Source organism: Phasianus colchicus, chromosome 39 (assembly GCF_987193195.1).
Source record: "Phasianus colchicus chromosome 39, bPhaCol1.hap1.1, whole genome shotgun sequence".
Lineage (NCBI taxonomy): Eukaryota > Metazoa > Chordata > Aves > Galliformes > Phasianidae > Phasianus > Phasianus colchicus.
Window position 1 is genome coordinate 1,462,162 of NC_143474.1, and position 17,563 is coordinate 1,479,724.

The 17,563-nt window shown below is 49.0% G+C and overlaps 1 protein-coding gene across 4 annotated transcripts in view; it reads right to left on the minus strand.

Annotated features, from left to right (window-relative positions):
• Positions 1-17,563, minus strand: part of METTL3 (methyltransferase 3, N6-adenosine-methyltransferase complex catalytic subunit) — a 60,205-nt gene that overhangs the window by 330 nt on the left and 42,312 nt on the right. For 2 of the 4 annotated variants that reach the window (XM_090130091.1, XM_090130087.1), the window contains one exon: positions 1-17,563. This exon is cut by the window's right edge and continues 24,613 nt beyond it. The gene's annotated coding sequence lies outside the window, so the exon portion shown is untranslated. The other 2 variants (XM_090130089.1, XM_090130090.1) reach the window with 2 other exon arrangements.

The window sequence follows — 17,563 nt, forward strand, 5'->3', positions numbered from 1 at the left end:
CAGTTTGGTTGGACGTTGTGGGGTCGACCGAAGAGTTCGATTTTTCGGGTTCCAGGAGAAAGGCGTTCGATCATCCCATAGATTTCATCGGGTTTGTGGCTGGTGGAACGAACCTGATTTGGGGTTTGTTTTGGGGTGAAAAAAGGGGATTTTGGGGTCGGAAGGTTTCGGGTTTGGGGTTTTTTTGGGGTGAAAAAGGAGAGATTTGGGGCTGACCTCGGCCACGATGACGTCGCAGTCGAGGCCGCGGTTGAAGCCTTGCGGGTTGCCCTTCACACCCACCTGGGTTTTTTTGGGGTGAAAAGAGGGGAAAACGGGGGTGAGGGATTTGGGGTTTTGTTGTTGTTTCGGGGGGATTTCTGGGGTGGTTTTGAGGGTTTTTAGGGTCGTTTCGGGGCCATTCTGGGGCTTGCTTGGGGCCATTTTGGGGCATTCTAGGGTTGCTTTGGGGTCATTTTGGGGCTTTTTTGGGGTCATTTTGGAGCTTTTTAGGGTCTTTTCGGGGTCATTTGGGGGCATTCTAGGGTTGCTTTGGGGCTTTTTTGGGCTTTTCTGGGGGCATTTTGGAGCTTTTTAGGGTCATTTTGGGTCCCATTTGAGGCTTTTTTGGGTTGCTTTGGGGCTTTTTGGATGCTTTTTGGGGTCATTTTGGGTCCCATTTGAGGCTTTTTAGGGTCATTTAGGGTCTTTCTGGGGTCGTTTTGGGTCCAATTTGAGGCTTTTTAGGTTCATTTTGGGTCTTTTTTGGGGTAATTTTGGGGCCATTTTGGGGCTTTTTAGGCTCGTTTTAAGGCCATTTTGGGATCTTTTTAGGGTCGCTTTGGGGCCATTTTGGGGTCCATTTTGTGGGGCTTTTTGGGGTCCGTTTTGGGGCTTTTTTGAGTCATTTTGGGCACATTTTGGGTCTTTTGGGGCATCTCTGTATTTTGGGGCATGTTGGAATCTTTTGGGGTCCATTTTGGGGCCATTTTGGGGCATTCTAGGGTTGCTTTGGGGCTTTTTGGGGCTTTTTTGGGGGCATTTTGGAGCTTTTTAGGGTCTTTTTGGGGTCATTTTGGGGCTTTTTAGGGTTGCTTTGGGGCTTTTTGGGGGCTTTTTGGGGTCATTTTGGGGCTTTTTGGGGTCATTTTGGGTCCCATTTGAAGCTTTTTAGGGTCATTTTGGGTCTTTCTGGGGTTGTTTTGGGGACGTTTTGGGGCTTTTTAGGGTCATTTTGGGGCTTTTTGGGTCCATTTTGGGTCCATTTTGGGGCTTTTTAGGGACACTTTGGGGTTTTTTAGAGTCATTTTGGGGCCATTTTGGGGCTTTTTTGGGTCTCTTTGGGGTCATTTGGGGACTTTTTGGGGTCATTCTGGGTCTATTTTGGAGCTTTTTAGGGTCATTTTGTGGCCATTTTGGGGCTTTTTAGGGTCTTTCTTGGGTCATTTTGGGTCCATTTTGGGGCTTTTTAGGGTCATTTTGGGGCTTTTTGGGGCCATTTTGGGGCTTTTTAGGGTCTTTCTGGGGTCATTTTGGGTCCATTTTGGGGCTTTTTAGGGTCTTTCTGGGGTCATTTTGGGGCCATTTTGGGGCTTTTTAGGCTCGTTTTAGGGCCATTCTGGGATCTTTTTAGGGTCGCTTCGCGTCCATTTTGGGGTCTATTTTAGGGGGCTTTTTGGGGTCATCTTGGGCCCATTTTGGGGCTTTCTGGGGCCCATTTTGGGGCTTTTAGGGCACCTCTGTGTTTTGTGGCCATGCTGCAATCTTTTGGGGTCCATTTTGGGGTTTTTTAGAGTCATTTGGGGGCCATTTTGGGGCTTTTCGGGGGGCTGTTTGGGGTCGCTTTGGGGCTTTTGGAGCATCTCTGTGTTTCGGGGCCATTTTGGGGCTTTTTTGGGTCGTTTTGGGGCTTCCAGGTGGGCTGTTCTGCAGCTTTCGGGGTATCTGTGCGTTTTGGGGCCGTTTCGGGGTCTTTCGGGGTCCATTTTGGGGCTTTTTAGGGCCGTTCTGGGTGCAATTCAGACCAGTTTGGTTGGACGTTGTGGGGTCGACCGAAGAGTTCGATTTTTCGGGTTCCAGGAGAAAGGCGTTCGATCATCCCATAGATTTCATCGGGTTTGTGGCTGGTGGAACGAACCTGATTTGGGGTTTGTTTTGGGGTGAAAAAAGGGGATTTTGGGGTCGGAAGGTTTCGGGTTTGGGGTTTTTTTGGGGTGAAAAAGGAGAGATTTGGGGCTGACCTCGGCCACGATGACGTCGCAGTCGAGGCCGCGGTTGAAGCCTTGCGGGTTGCCCTTCACACCCACCTGGGTTTTTTTGGGGTGAAAAGAGGGGAAAACGGGGGTGAGGGATTTGGGGTTTTGTTGTTGTTTCGGGGGGATTTCTGGGGTGGTTTTGAGGGTTTTTAGGGTCGTTTCGGGGCCATTCTGGGGCTTGCTTGGGGCCATTTTGGGGCATTCTAGGGTTGCTTTGGGGTCATTTTGGGGCTTTTTTGGGGTCATTTTGGAGCTTTTTAGGGTCTTTTCGGGGTCATTTGGGGGCATTCTAGGGTTGCTTTGGGGCTTTTTTGGGCTTTTCTGGGGGCATTTTGGAGCTTTTTAGGGTCATTTTGGGTCCCATTTGAGGCTTTTTTGGGTTGCTTTGGGGCTTTTTGGATGCTTTTTGGGGTCATTTTGGGTCCCATTTGAGGCTTTTTAGGGTCATTTAGGGTCTTTCTGGGGTCGTTTTGGGTCCAATTTGAGGCTTTTTAGGTTCATTTTGGGTCTTTTTTGGGGTAATTTTGGGGCCATTTTGGGGCTTTTTAGGCTCGTTTTAAGGCCATTTTGGGATCTTTTTAGGGTCGCTTTGGGGCCATTTTGGGGTCCATTTTGTGGGGCTTTTTGGGGTCCGTTTTGGGGCTTTTTTGAGTCATTTTGGGCACATTTTGGGTCTTTTGGGGCATCTCTGTATTTTGGGGCATGTTGGAATCTTTTGGGGTCCATTTTGGGGCCATTTTGGGGCATTCTAGGGTTGCTTTGGGGCTTTTTGGGGCTTTTTTGGGGGCATTTTGGAGCTTTTTAGGGTCTTTTTGGGGTCATTTTGGGGCTTTTTAGGGTTGCTTTGGGGCTTTTTGGGGGCTTTTTGGGGTCATTTTGGGGCTTTTTGGGGTCATTTTGGGTCCCATTTGAAGCTTTTTAGGGTCATTTTGGGTCTTTCTGGGGTTGTTTTGGGGACGTTTTGGGGCTTTTTAGGGTCATTTTGGGGCTTTTTGGGTCCATTTTGGGTCCATTTTGGGGCTTTTTAGGGACACTTTGGGGTTTTTTAGAGTCATTTTGGGGCCATTTTGGGGCTTTTTTGGGTCTCTTTGGGGTCATTTGGGGACTTTTTGGGGTCATTCTGGGTCTATTTTGGAGCTTTTTAGGGTCATTTTGTGGCCATTTTGGGGCTTTTTAGGGTCTTTCTTGGGTCATTTTGGGTCCATTTTGGGGCTTTTTAGGGTCATTTTGGGGCTTTTTGGGGCCATTTTGGGGCTTTTTAGGGTCTTTCTGGGGTCATTTTGGGTCCATTTTGGGGCTTTTTAGGGTCTTTCTGGGGTCATTTTGGGGCCATTTTGGGGCTTTTTAGGCTCGTTTTAGGGCCATTCTGGGATCTTTTTAGGGTCGCTTCGCGTCCATTTTGGGGTCTATTTTAGGGGGCTTTTTGGGGTCATCTTGGGCCCATTTTGGGGCTTTCTGGGGCCCATTTTGGGGCTTTTAGGGCACCTCTGTGTTTTGTGGCCATGCTGCAATCTTTTGGGGTCCATTTTGGGGTTTTTTAGAGTCATTTGGGGGCCATTTTGGGGCTTTTCGGGGGGCTGTTTGGGGTCGCTTTGGGGCTTTTGGAGCATCTCTGTGTTTCGGGGCCATTTTGGGGCTTTTTTGGGTCGTTTTGGGGCTTCCAGGTGGGCTGTTCTGCAGCTTTCGGGGTATCTGTGCGTTTTGGGGCCGTTTCGGGGTCTTTCGGGGTCCATTTTGGGGCTTTTTAGGGCCGTTCTGGGTGCAATTCAGACCAGTTTGGTTGGACGTTGTGGGGTCGACCGAAGAGTTCGATTTTTCGGGTTCCAGGAGAAAGGCGTTCGATCATCCCATAGATTTCATCGGGTTTGTGGCTGGTGGAACGAACCTGATTTGGGGTTTGTTTTGGGGTGAAAAAAGGGGATTTTGGGGTCGGAAGGTTTCGGGTTTGGGGTTTTTTTGGGGTGAAAAAGGAGAGATTTGGGGCTGACCTCGGCCACGATGACGTCGCAGTCGAGGCCGCGGTTGAAGCCTTGCGGGTTGCCCTTCACACCCACCTGGGTTTTTTTGGGGTGAAAAGAGGGGAAAACGGGGGTGAGGGATTTGGGGTTTTGTTGTTGTTTCGGGGGGATTTCTGGGGTGGTTTTGAGGGTTTTTAGGGTCGTTTCGGGGCCATTCTGGGGCTTGCTTGGGGCCATTTTGGGGCATTCTAGGGTTGCTTTGGGGTCATTTTGGGGCTTTTTTGGGGTCATTTTGGAGCTTTTTAGGGTCTTTTCGGGGTCATTTGGGGGCATTCTAGGGTTGCTTTGGGGCTTTTTTGGGCTTTTCTGGGGGCATTTTGGAGCTTTTTAGGGTCATTTTGGGTCCCATTTGAGGCTTTTTTGGGTTGCTTTGGGGCTTTTTGGATGCTTTTTGGGGTCATTTTGGGTCCCATTTGAGGCTTTTTAGGGTCATTTAGGGTCTTTCTGGGGTCGTTTTGGGTCCAATTTGAGGCTTTTTAGGTTCATTTTGGGTCTTTTTTGGGGTAATTTTGGGGCCATTTTGGGGCTTTTTAGGCTCGTTTTAAGGCCATTTTGGGATCTTTTTAGGGTCGCTTTGGGGCCATTTTGGGGTCCATTTTGTGGGGCTTTTTGGGGTCCGTTTTGGGGCTTTTTTGAGTCATTTTGGGCACATTTTGGGTCTTTTGGGGCATCTCTGTATTTTGGGGCATGTTGGAATCTTTTGGGGTCCATTTTGGGGCCATTTTGGGGCATTCTAGGGTTGCTTTGGGGCTTTTTGGGGCTTTTTTGGGGGCATTTTGGAGCTTTTTAGGGTCTTTTTGGGGTCATTTTGGGGCTTTTTAGGGTTGCTTTGGGGCTTTTTGGGGGCTTTTTGGGGTCATTTTGGGGCTTTTTGGGGTCATTTTGGGTCCCATTTGAAGCTTTTTAGGGTCATTTTGGGTCTTTCTGGGGTTGTTTTGGGGACGTTTTGGGGCTTTTTAGGGTCATTTTGGGGCTTTTTGGGTCCATTTTGGGTCCATTTTGGGGCTTTTTAGGGACACTTTGGGGTTTTTTAGAGTCATTTTGGGGCCATTTTGGGGCTTTTTTGGGTCTCTTTGGGGTCATTTGGGGACTTTTTGGGGTCATTCTGGGTCTATTTTGGAGCTTTTTAGGGTCATTTTGTGGCCATTTTGGGGCTTTTTAGGGTCTTTCTTGGGTCATTTTGGGTCCATTTTGGGGCTTTTTAGGGTCATTTTGGGGCTTTTTGGGGCCATTTTGGGGCTTTTTAGGGTCTTTCTGGGGTCATTTTGGGTCCATTTTGGGGCTTTTTAGGGTCTTTCTGGGGTCATTTTGGGGCCATTTTGGGGCTTTTTAGGCTCGTTTTAGGGCCATTCTGGGATCTTTTTAGGGTCGCTTCGCGTCCATTTTGGGGTCTATTTTAGGGGGCTTTTTGGGGTCATCTTGGGCCCATTTTGGGGCTTTCTGGGGCCCATTTTGGGGCTTTTAGGGCACCTCTGTGTTTTGTGGCCATGCTGCAATCTTTTGGGGTCCATTTTGGGGTTTTTTAGAGTCATTTGGGGGCCATTTTGGGGCTTTTCGGGGGGCTGTTTGGGGTCGCTTTGGGGCTTTTGGAGCATCTCTGTGTTTCGGGGCCATTTTGGGGCTTTTTTGGGTCGTTTTGGGGCTTCCAGGTGGGCTGTTCTGCAGCTTTCGGGGTATCTGTGCGTTTTGGGGCCGTTTCGGGGTCTTTCGGGGTCCATTTTGGGGCTTTTTAGGGCCGTTCTGGGTGCAATTCAGACCAGTTTGGTTGGACGTTGTGGGGTCGACCGAAGAGTTCGATTTTTCGGGTTCCAGGAGAAAGGCGTTCGATCATCCCATAGATTTCATCGGGTTTGTGGCTGGTGGAACGAACCTGATTTGGGGTTTGTTTTGGGGTGAAAAAAGGGGATTTTGGGGTCGGAAGGTTTCGGGTTTGGGGTTTTTTTGGGGTGAAAAAGGAGAGATTTGGGGCTGACCTCGGCCACGATGACGTCGCAGTCGAGGCCGCGGTTGAAGCCTTGCGGGTTGCCCTTCACACCCACCTGGGTTTTTTTGGGGTGAAAAGAGGGGAAAACGGGGGTGAGGGATTTGGGGTTTTGTTGTTGTTTCGGGGGGATTTCTGGGGTGGTTTTGAGGGTTTTTAGGGTCGTTTCGGGGCCATTCTGGGGCTTGCTTGGGGCCATTTTGGGGCATTCTAGGGTTGCTTTGGGGTCATTTTGGGGCTTTTTTGGGGTCATTTTGGAGCTTTTTAGGGTCTTTTCGGGGTCATTTGGGGGCATTCTAGGGTTGCTTTGGGGCTTTTTTGGGCTTTTCTGGGGGCATTTTGGAGCTTTTTAGGGTCATTTTGGGTCCCATTTGAGGCTTTTTTGGGTTGCTTTGGGGCTTTTTGGATGCTTTTTGGGGTCATTTTGGGTCCCATTTGAGGCTTTTTAGGGTCATTTAGGGTCTTTCTGGGGTCGTTTTGGGTCCAATTTGAGGCTTTTTAGGTTCATTTTGGGTCTTTTTTGGGGTAATTTTGGGGCCATTTTGGGGCTTTTTAGGCTCGTTTTAAGGCCATTTTGGGATCTTTTTAGGGTCGCTTTGGGGCCATTTTGGGGTCCATTTTGTGGGGCTTTTTGGGGTCCGTTTTGGGGCTTTTTTGAGTCATTTTGGGCACATTTTGGGTCTTTTGGGGCATCTCTGTATTTTGGGGCATGTTGGAATCTTTTGGGGTCCATTTTGGGGCCATTTTGGGGCATTCTAGGGTTGCTTTGGGGCTTTTTGGGGCTTTTTTGGGGGCATTTTGGAGCTTTTTAGGGTCTTTTTGGGGTCATTTTGGGGCTTTTTAGGGTTGCTTTGGGGCTTTTTGGGGGCTTTTTGGGGTCATTTTGGGGCTTTTTGGGGTCATTTTGGGTCCCATTTGAAGCTTTTTAGGGTCATTTTGGGTCTTTCTGGGGTTGTTTTGGGGACGTTTTGGGGCTTTTTAGGGTCATTTTGGGGCTTTTTGGGTCCATTTTGGGTCCATTTTGGGGCTTTTTAGGGACACTTTGGGGTTTTTTAGAGTCATTTTGGGGCCATTTTGGGGCTTTTTTGGGTCTCTTTGGGGTCATTTGGGGACTTTTTGGGGTCATTCTGGGTCTATTTTGGAGCTTTTTAGGGTCATTTTGTGGCCATTTTGGGGCTTTTTAGGGTCTTTCTTGGGTCATTTTGGGTCCATTTTGGGGCTTTTTAGGGTCATTTTGGGGCTTTTTGGGGCCATTTTGGGGCTTTTTAGGGTCTTTCTGGGGTCATTTTGGGTCCATTTTGGGGCTTTTTAGGGTCTTTCTGGGGTCATTTTGGGGCCATTTTGGGGCTTTTTAGGCTCGTTTTAGGGCCATTCTGGGATCTTTTTAGGGTCGCTTCGCGTCCATTTTGGGGTCTATTTTAGGGGGCTTTTTGGGGTCATCTTGGGCCCATTTTGGGGCTTTCTGGGGCCCATTTTGGGGCTTTTAGGGCACCTCTGTGTTTTGTGGCCATGCTGCAATCTTTTGGGGTCCATTTTGGGGTTTTTTAGAGTCATTTGGGGGCCATTTTGGGGCTTTTCGGGGGGCTGTTTGGGGTCGCTTTGGGGCTTTTGGAGCATCTCTGTGTTTCGGGGCCATTTTGGGGCTTTTTTGGGTCGTTTTGGGGCTTCCAGGTGGGCTGTTCTGCAGCTTTCGGGGTATCTGTGCGTTTTGGGGCCGTTTCGGGGTCTTTCGGGGTCCATTTTGGGGCTTTTTAGGGCCGTTCTGGGTGCAATTCAGACCAGTTTGGTTGGACGTTGTGGGGTCGACCGAAGAGTTCGATTTTTCGGGTTCCAGGAGAAAGGCGTTCGATCATCCCATAGATTTCATCGGGTTTGTGGCTGGTGGAACGAACCTGATTTGGGGTTTGTTTTGGGGTGAAAAAAGGGGATTTTGGGGTCGGAAGGTTTCGGGTTTGGGGTTTTTTTGGGGTGAAAAAGGAGAGATTTGGGGCTGACCTCGGCCACGATGACGTCGCAGTCGAGGCCGCGGTTGAAGCCTTGCGGGTTGCCCTTCACACCCACCTGGGTTTTTTTGGGGTGAAAAGAGGGGAAAACGGGGGTGAGGGATTTGGGGTTTTGTTGTTGTTTCGGGGGGATTTCTGGGGTGGTTTTGAGGGTTTTTAGGGTCGTTTCGGGGCCATTCTGGGGCTTGCTTGGGGCCATTTTGGGGCATTCTAGGGTTGCTTTGGGGTCATTTTGGGGCTTTTTTGGGGTCATTTTGGAGCTTTTTAGGGTCTTTTCGGGGTCATTTGGGGGCATTCTAGGGTTGCTTTGGGGCTTTTTTGGGCTTTTCTGGGGGCATTTTGGAGCTTTTTAGGGTCATTTTGGGTCCCATTTGAGGCTTTTTTGGGTTGCTTTGGGGCTTTTTGGATGCTTTTTGGGGTCATTTTGGGTCCCATTTGAGGCTTTTTAGGGTCATTTAGGGTCTTTCTGGGGTCGTTTTGGGTCCAATTTGAGGCTTTTTAGGTTCATTTTGGGTCTTTTTTGGGGTAATTTTGGGGCCATTTTGGGGCTTTTTAGGCTCGTTTTAAGGCCATTTTGGGATCTTTTTAGGGTCGCTTTGGGGCCATTTTGGGGTCCATTTTGTGGGGCTTTTTGGGGTCCGTTTTGGGGCTTTTTTGAGTCATTTTGGGCACATTTTGGGTCTTTTGGGGCATCTCTGTATTTTGGGGCATGTTGGAATCTTTTGGGGTCCATTTTGGGGCCATTTTGGGGCATTCTAGGGTTGCTTTGGGGCTTTTTGGGGCTTTTTTGGGGGCATTTTGGAGCTTTTTAGGGTCTTTTTGGGGTCATTTTGGGGCTTTTTAGGGTTGCTTTGGGGCTTTTTGGGGGCTTTTTGGGGTCATTTTGGGGCTTTTTGGGGTCATTTTGGGTCCCATTTGAAGCTTTTTAGGGTCATTTTGGGTCTTTCTGGGGTTGTTTTGGGGACGTTTTGGGGCTTTTTAGGGTCATTTTGGGGCTTTTTGGGTCCATTTTGGGTCCATTTTGGGGCTTTTTAGGGACACTTTGGGGTTTTTTAGAGTCATTTTGGGGCCATTTTGGGGCTTTTTTGGGTCTCTTTGGGGTCATTTGGGGACTTTTTGGGGTCATTCTGGGTCTATTTTGGAGCTTTTTAGGGTCATTTTGTGGCCATTTTGGGGCTTTTTAGGGTCTTTCTTGGGTCATTTTGGGTCCATTTTGGGGCTTTTTAGGGTCATTTTGGGGCTTTTTGGGGCCATTTTGGGGCTTTTTAGGGTCTTTCTGGGGTCATTTTGGGTCCATTTTGGGGCTTTTTAGGGTCTTTCTGGGGTCATTTTGGGGCCATTTTGGGGCTTTTTAGGCTCGTTTTAGGGCCATTCTGGGATCTTTTTAGGGTCGCTTCGCGTCCATTTTGGGGTCTATTTTAGGGGGCTTTTTGGGGTCATCTTGGGCCCATTTTGGGGCTTTCTGGGGCCCATTTTGGGGCTTTTAGGGCACCTCTGTGTTTTGTGGCCATGCTGCAATCTTTTGGGGTCCATTTTGGGGTTTTTTAGAGTCATTTGGGGGCCATTTTGGGGCTTTTCGGGGGGCTGTTTGGGGTCGCTTTGGGGCTTTTGGAGCATCTCTGTGTTTCGGGGCCATTTTGGGGCTTTTTTGGGTCGTTTTGGGGCTTCCAGGTGGGCTGTTCTGCAGCTTTCGGGGTATCTGTGCGTTTTGGGGCCGTTTCGGGGTCTTTCGGGGTCCATTTTGGGGCTTTTTAGGGCCGTTCTGGGTGCAATTCAGACCAGTTTGGTTGGACGTTGTGGGGTCGACCGAAGAGTTCGATTTTTCGGGTTCCAGGAGAAAGGCGTTCGATCATCCCATAGATTTCATCGGGTTTGTGGCTGGTGGAACGAACCTGATTTGGGGTTTGTTTTGGGGTGAAAAAAGGGGATTTTGGGGTCGGAAGGTTTCGGGTTTGGGGTTTTTTTGGGGTGAAAAAGGAGAGATTTGGGGCTGACCTCGGCCACGATGACGTCGCAGTCGAGGCCGCGGTTGAAGCCTTGCGGGTTGCCCTTCACACCCACCTGGGTTTTTTTGGGGTGAAAAGAGGGGAAAACGGGGGTGAGGGATTTGGGGTTTTGTTGTTGTTTCGGGGGGATTTCTGGGGTGGTTTTGAGGGTTTTTAGGGTCGTTTCGGGGCCATTCTGGGGCTTGCTTGGGGCCATTTTGGGGCATTCTAGGGTTGCTTTGGGGTCATTTTGGGGCTTTTTTGGGGTCATTTTGGAGCTTTTTAGGGTCTTTTCGGGGTCATTTGGGGGCATTCTAGGGTTGCTTTGGGGCTTTTTTGGGCTTTTCTGGGGGCATTTTGGAGCTTTTTAGGGTCATTTTGGGTCCCATTTGAGGCTTTTTTGGGTTGCTTTGGGGCTTTTTGGATGCTTTTTGGGGTCATTTTGGGTCCCATTTGAGGCTTTTTAGGGTCATTTAGGGTCTTTCTGGGGTCGTTTTGGGTCCAATTTGAGGCTTTTTAGGTTCATTTTGGGTCTTTTTTGGGGTAATTTTGGGGCCATTTTGGGGCTTTTTAGGCTCGTTTTAAGGCCATTTTGGGATCTTTTTAGGGTCGCTTTGGGGCCATTTTGGGGTCCATTTTGTGGGGCTTTTTGGGGTCCGTTTTGGGGCTTTTTTGAGTCATTTTGGGCACATTTTGGGTCTTTTGGGGCATCTCTGTATTTTGGGGCATGTTGGAATCTTTTGGGGTCCATTTTGGGGCCATTTTGGGGCATTCTAGGGTTGCTTTGGGGCTTTTTGGGGCTTTTTTGGGGGCATTTTGGAGCTTTTTAGGGTCTTTTTGGGGTCATTTTGGGGCTTTTTAGGGTTGCTTTGGGGCTTTTTGGGGGCTTTTTGGGGTCATTTTGGGGCTTTTTGGGGTCATTTTGGGTCCCATTTGAAGCTTTTTAGGGTCATTTTGGGTCTTTCTGGGGTTGTTTTGGGGACGTTTTGGGGCTTTTTAGGGTCATTTTGGGGCTTTTTGGGTCCATTTTGGGTCCATTTTGGGGCTTTTTAGGGACACTTTGGGGTTTTTTAGAGTCATTTTGGGGCCATTTTGGGGCTTTTTTGGGTCTCTTTGGGGTCATTTGGGGACTTTTTGGGGTCATTCTGGGTCTATTTTGGAGCTTTTTAGGGTCATTTTGTGGCCATTTTGGGGCTTTTTAGGGTCTTTCTTGGGTCATTTTGGGTCCATTTTGGGGCTTTTTAGGGTCATTTTGGGGCTTTTTGGGGCCATTTTGGGGCTTTTTAGGGTCTTTCTGGGGTCATTTTGGGTCCATTTTGGGGCTTTTTAGGGTCTTTCTGGGGTCATTTTGGGGCCATTTTGGGGCTTTTTAGGCTCGTTTTAGGGCCATTCTGGGATCTTTTTAGGGTCGCTTCGCGTCCATTTTGGGGTCTATTTTAGGGGGCTTTTTGGGGTCATCTTGGGCCCATTTTGGGGCTTTCTGGGGCCCATTTTGGGGCTTTTAGGGCACCTCTGTGTTTTGTGGCCATGCTGCAATCTTTTGGGGTCCATTTTGGGGTTTTTTAGAGTCATTTGGGGGCCATTTTGGGGCTTTTCGGGGGGCTGTTTGGGGTCGCTTTGGGGCTTTTGGAGCATCTCTGTGTTTCGGGGCCATTTTGGGGCTTTTTTGGGTCGTTTTGGGGCTTCCAGGTGGGCTGTTCTGCAGCTTTCGGGGTATCTGTGCGTTTTGGGGCCGTTTCGGGGTCTTTCGGGGTCCATTTTGGGGCTTTTTAGGGCCGTTCTGGGTGCAATTCAGACCAGTTTGGTTGGACGTTGTGGGGTCGACCGAAGAGTTCGATTTTTCGGGTTCCAGGAGAAAGGCGTTCGATCATCCCATAGATTTCATCGGGTTTGTGGCTGGTGGAACGAACCTGATTTGGGGTTTGTTTTGGGGTGAAAAAAGGGGATTTTGGGGTCGGAAGGTTTCGGGTTTGGGGTTTTTTTGGGGTGAAAAAGGAGAGATTTGGGGCTGACCTCGGCCACGATGACGTCGCAGTCGAGGCCGCGGTTGAAGCCTTGCGGGTTGCCCTTCACACCCACCTGGGTTTTTTTGGGGTGAAAAGAGGGGAAAACGGGGGTGAGGGATTTGGGGTTTTGTTGTTGTTTCGGGGGGATTTCTGGGGTGGTTTTGAGGGTTTTTAGGGTCGTTTCGGGGCCATTCTGGGGCTTGCTTGGGGCCATTTTGGGGCATTCTAGGGTTGCTTTGGGGTCATTTTGGGGCTTTTTTGGGGTCATTTTGGAGCTTTTTAGGGTCTTTTCGGGGTCATTTGGGGGCATTCTAGGGTTGCTTTGGGGCTTTTTTGGGCTTTTCTGGGGGCATTTTGGAGCTTTTTAGGGTCATTTTGGGTCCCATTTGAGGCTTTTTTGGGTTGCTTTGGGGCTTTTTGGATGCTTTTTGGGGTCATTTTGGGTCCCATTTGAGGCTTTTTAGGGTCATTTAGGGTCTTTCTGGGGTCGTTTTGGGTCCAATTTGAGGCTTTTTAGGTTCATTTTGGGTCTTTTTTGGGGTAATTTTGGGGCCATTTTGGGGCTTTTTAGGCTCGTTTTAAGGCCATTTTGGGATCTTTTTAGGGTCGCTTTGGGGCCATTTTGGGGTCCATTTTGTGGGGCTTTTTGGGGTCCGTTTTGGGGCTTTTTTGAGTCATTTTGGGCACATTTTGGGTCTTTTGGGGCATCTCTGTATTTTGGGGCATGTTGGAATCTTTTGGGGTCCATTTTGGGGCCATTTTGGGGCATTCTAGGGTTGCTTTGGGGCTTTTTGGGGCTTTTTTGGGGGCATTTTGGAGCTTTTTAGGGTCTTTTTGGGGTCATTTTGGGGCTTTTTAGGGTTGCTTTGGGGCTTTTTGGGGGCTTTTTGGGGTCATTTTGGGGCTTTTTGGGGTCATTTTGGGTCCCATTTGAAGCTTTTTAGGGTCATTTTGGGTCTTTCTGGGGTTGTTTTGGGGACGTTTTGGGGCTTTTTAGGGTCATTTTGGGGCTTTTTGGGTCCATTTTGGGTCCATTTTGGGGCTTTTTAGGGACACTTTGGGGTTTTTTAGAGTCATTTTGGGGCCATTTTGGGGCTTTTTTGGGTCTCTTTGGGGTCATTTGGGGACTTTTTGGGGTCATTCTGGGTCTATTTTGGAGCTTTTTAGGGTCATTTTGTGGCCATTTTGGGGCTTTTTAGGGTCTTTCTTGGGTCATTTTGGGTCCATTTTGGGGCTTTTTAGGGTCATTTTGGGGCTTTTTGGGGCCATTTTGGGGCTTTTTAGGGTCTTTCTGGGGTCATTTTGGGTCCATTTTGGGGCTTTTTAGGGTCTTTCTGGGGTCATTTTGGGGCCATTTTGGGGCTTTTTAGGCTCGTTTTAGGGCCATTCTGGGATCTTTTTAGGGTCGCTTCGCGTCCATTTTGGGGTCTATTTTAGGGGGCTTTTTGGGGTCATCTTGGGCCCATTTTGGGGCTTTCTGGGGCCCATTTTGGGGCTTTTAGGGCACCTCTGTGTTTTGTGGCCATGCTGCAATCTTTTGGGGTCCATTTTGGGGTTTTTTAGAGTCATTTGGGGGCCATTTTGGGGCTTTTCGGGGGGCTGTTTGGGGTCGCTTTGGGGCTTTTGGAGCATCTCTGTGTTTCGGGGCCATTTTGGGGCTTTTTTGGGTCGTTTTGGGGCTTCCAGGTGGGCTGTTCTGCAGCTTTCGGGGTATCTGTGCGTTTTGGGGCCGTTTCGGGGTCTTTCGGGGTCCATTTTGGGGCTTTTTAGGGCCGTTCTGGGTGCAATTCAGACCAGTTTGGTTGGACGTTGTGGGGTCGACCGAAGAGTTCGATTTTTCGGGTTCCAGGAGAAAGGCGTTCGATCATCCCATAGATTTCATCGGGTTTGTGGCTGGTGGAACGAACCTGATTTGGGGTTTGTTTTGGGGTGAAAAAAGGGGATTTTGGGGTCGGAAGGTTTCGGGTTTGGGGTTTTTTTGGGGTGAAAAAGGAGAGATTTGGGGCTGACCTCGGCCACGATGACGTCGCAGTCGAGGCCGCGGTTGAAGCCTTGCGGGTTGCCCTTCACACCCACCTGGGTTTTTTTGGGGTGAAAAGAGGGGAAAACGGGGGTGAGGGATTTGGGGTTTTGTTGTTGTTTCGGGGGGATTTCTGGGGTGGTTTTGAGGGTTTTTAGGGTCGTTTCGGGGCCATTCTGGGGCTTGCTTGGGGCCATTTTGGGGCATTCTAGGGTTGCTTTGGGGTCATTTTGGGGCTTTTTTGGGGTCATTTTGGAGCTTTTTAGGGTCTTTTCGGGGTCATTTGGGGGCATTCTAGGGTTGCTTTGGGGCTTTTTTGGGCTTTTCTGGGGGCATTTTGGAGCTTTTTAGGGTCATTTTGGGTCCCATTTGAGGCTTTTTTGGGTTGCTTTGGGGCTTTTTGGATGCTTTTTGGGGTCATTTTGGGTCCCATTTGAGGCTTTTTAGGGTCATTTAGGGTCTTTCTGGGGTCGTTTTGGGTCCAATTTGAGGCTTTTTAGGTTCATTTTGGGTCTTTTTTGGGGTAATTTTGGGGCCATTTTGGGGCTTTTTAGGCTCGTTTTAAGGCCATTTTGGGATCTTTTTAGGGTCGCTTTGGGGCCATTTTGGGGTCCATTTTGTGGGGCTTTTTGGGGTCCGTTTTGGGGCTTTTTTGAGTCATTTTGGGCACATTTTGGGTCTTTTGGGGCATCTCTGTATTTTGGGGCATGTTGGAATCTTTTGGGGTCCATTTTGGGGCCATTTTGGGGCATTCTAGGGTTGCTTTGGGGCTTTTTGGGGCTTTTTTGGGGGCATTTTGGAGCTTTTTAGGGTCTTTTTGGGGTCATTTTGGGGCTTTTTAGGGTTGCTTTGGGGCTTTTTGGGGGCTTTTTGGGGTCATTTTGGGGCTTTTTGGGGTCATTTTGGGTCCCATTTGAAGCTTTTTAGGGTCATTTTGGGTCTTTCTGGGGTTGTTTTGGGGACGTTTTGGGGCTTTTTAGGGTCATTTTGGGGCTTTTTGGGTCCATTTTGGGTCCATTTTGGGGCTTTTTAGGGACACTTTGGGGTTTTTTAGAGTCATTTTGGGGCCATTTTGGGGCTTTTTTGGGTCTCTTTGGGGTCATTTGGGGACTTTTTGGGGTCATTCTGGGTCTATTTTGGAGCTTTTTAGGGTCATTTTGTGGCCATTTTGGGGCTTTTTAGGGTCTTTCTTGGGTCATTTTGGGTCCATTTTGGGGCTTTTTAGGGTCATTTTGGGGCTTTTTGGGGCCATTTTGGGGCTTTTTAGGGTCTTTCTGGGGTCATTTTGGGTCCATTTTGGGGCTTTTTAGGGTCTTTCTGGGGTCATTTTGGGGCCATTTTGGGGCTTTTTAGGCTCGTTTTAGGGCCATTCTGGGATCTTTTTAGGGTCGCTTCGCGTCCATTTTGGGGTCTATTTTAGGGGGCTTTTTGGGGTCATCTTGGGCCCATTTTGGGGCTTTCTGGGGCCCATTTTGGGGCTTTTAGGGCACCTCTGTGTTTTGTGGCCATGCTGCAATCTTTTGGGGTCCATTTTGGGGTTTTTTAGAGTCATTTGGGGGCCATTTTGGGGCTTTTCGGGGGGCTGTTTGGGGTCGCTTTGGGGCTTTTGGAGCATCTCTGTGTTTCGGGGCCATTTTGGGGCTTTTTTGGGTCGTTTTGGGGCTTCCAGGTGGGCTGTTCTGCAGCTTTCGGGGTATCTGTGCGTTTTGGGGCCGTTTCGGGGTCTTTCGGGGTCCATTTTGGGGCTTTTTAGGGCCGTTCTGGGTGCAATTCAGACCAGTTTGGTTGGACGTTGTGGGGTCGACCGAAGAGTTCGATTTTTCGGGTTCCAGGAGAAAGGCGTTCGATCATCCCATAGATTTCATCGGGTTTGTGGCTGGTGGAACGAACCTGATTTGGGGTTTGTTTTGGGGTGAAAAAAGGGGATTTTGGGGTCGGAAGGTTTCGGGTTTGGGGTTTTTTTGGGGTGAAAAAGGAGAGATTTGGGGCTGACCTCGGCCACGATGACGTCGCAGTCGAGGCCGCGGTTGAAGCCTTGCGGGTTGCCCTTCACACCCACCTGGGTTTTTTTGGGGTGAAAAGAGGGGAAAACGGGGGTGAGGGATTTGGGGTTTTGTTGTTGTTTCGGGGGGATTTCTGGGGTGGTTTTGAGGGTTTTTAGGGTCGTTTCGGGGCCATTCTGGGGCTTGCTTGGGGCCATTTTGGGGCATTCTAGGGTTGCTTTGGGGTCATTTTGGGGCTTTTTTGGGGTCATTTTGGAGCTTTTTAGGGTCTTTTCGGGGTCATTTGGGGGCATTCTAGGGTTGCTTTGGGGCTTTTTTGGGCTTTTCTGGGGGCATTTTGGAGCTTTTTAGGGTCATTTTGGGTCCCATTTGAGGCTTTTTTGGGTTGCTTTGGGGCTTTTTGGATGCTTTTTGGGGTCATTTTGGGTCCCATTTGAGGCTTTTTAGGGTCATTTAGGGTCTTTCTGGGGTCGTTTTGGGTCCAATTTGAGGCTTTTTAGGTTCATTTTGGGTCTTTTTTGGGGTAATTTTGGGGCCATTTTGGGGCTTTTTAGGCTCGTTTTAAGGCCATTTTGGGATCTTTTTAGGGTCGCTTTGGGGCCATTTTGGGGTCCATTTTGTGGGGCTTTTTGGGGTCCGTTTTGGGGCTTTTTTGAGTCATTTTGGGCACATTTTGGGTCTTTTGGGGCATCTCTGTATTTTGGGGCATGTTGGAATCTTTTGGGGTCCATTTTGGGGCCATTTTGGGGCATTCTAGGGTTGCTTTGGGGCTTTTTGGGGCTTTTTTGGGGGCATTTTGGAGCTTTTTAGGGTCTTTTTGGGGTCATTTTGGGGCTTTTTAGGGTTGCTTTGGGGCTTTTTGGGGGCTTTTTGGGGTCATTTTGGGGCTTTTTGGGGTCATTTTGGGTCCCATTTGAAGCTTTTTAGGGTCATTTTGGGTCTTTCTGGGGTTGTTTTGGGGACGTTTTGGGGCTTTTTAGGGTCATTTTGGGGCTTTTTGGGTCCATTTTGGGTCCATTTTGGGGCTTTTTAGGGACACTTTGGGGTTTTTTAGAGTCATTTTGGGGCCATTTTGGGGCTTTTTTGGGTCTCTTTGGGGTCATTTGGGGACTTTTTGGGGTCATTCTGGGTCTATTTTGGAGCTTTTTAGGGTCATTTTGTGGCCATTTTGGGGCTTTTTAGGGTCTTTCTTGGGTCATTTTGGGTCCATTTTGGGGCTTTTTAGGGTCATTTTGGGGCTTTTTGGGGCCATTTTGGGGCTTTTTAGGGTCTTTCTGGGGTCATTTTGGGTCCATTTTGGGGCTTTTTAGGGT